This window comes from Brassica oleracea, chromosome C8, assembly GCF_000695525.1.
Source record: "Brassica oleracea var. oleracea cultivar TO1000 chromosome C8, BOL, whole genome shotgun sequence".
Classification (NCBI taxonomy): Eukaryota; Viridiplantae; Streptophyta; class Magnoliopsida; order Brassicales; family Brassicaceae; genus Brassica; species Brassica oleracea.
In genome coordinates this window covers 18867552-18868490 of record NC_027755.1, presented here as the reverse complement: position 1 = coordinate 18868490, position 939 = coordinate 18867552, and positions in this window count along the sequence as shown.

Genomic DNA, 939 nt, shown 5'->3' with positions numbered 1-939 from the left:
AAATATTTCGCGAAAATTGAAATTGGAATTCCGAGGAAATTCCGACAGAAACTATCCGTCGGACCCTAGGTTTTATAACCACGAGCCGCTTCTTCTTCCCCCTTTCTCTCTTCTTCCTCTCCGGCTCCTCTCCCTCCTCTCCGACGATCTCCCCCTTCTCTCCGACGATATCTCCGGCGATCTCCCCCTTCTCTTACACAAATCATGTAAAGACCATATCCCACTCTCTTAGGTTCTATTTGTTAGGTTTTTGTGTAGATTTGATAGATTTTTGTTAGGGTGATTGGTTAGGATTGTGATTTGGTTGTATAATAGGTTTAGAATTGTGATTTGGTTGAATAATTTGTTTTGTTGAATTGATTTAGAATTTTTTTATAAATTTTTTATTTTTTGTATTTATAAAATCGATTTTTGTATATAAATTCGATTTTTGTGTATAAATTCGATTTTTGTATTTCACAAAATGATTTTTGTATATAAATTCGATTTTTTGGATATTACAAAACGTTTTTTGTATATAAATTCGATTTTTTGGATTTTACAAAATATTTTTAATATCTATAAAACTTTTTTTGTGATTAAAAACTCTTATTTGAGATATTAAAAAAAAATATATATATATTTATATTATATAAATTTCTATATTTATTAAACATTTTTATTATTATTAAAACTATTTTTTGTTTATTAGAACTATTTTTATATATTTATTAAATATTTTTAATATCTATAAAACTTTTTTTGTGATTAAAAACTCTTATTTGAGATATTTTTTTTTAAATATACATTTATATTATATAAATTTCTAGATTTATTAATCATTTTTAATATCTATATAACTTTTTTTGTGATTAAAAACTATTATTTGGGATTTAAAAAAAAAATTATATATGTATTTATATTATATAAATTTCTATATTTATTAAACATTTTTAATAT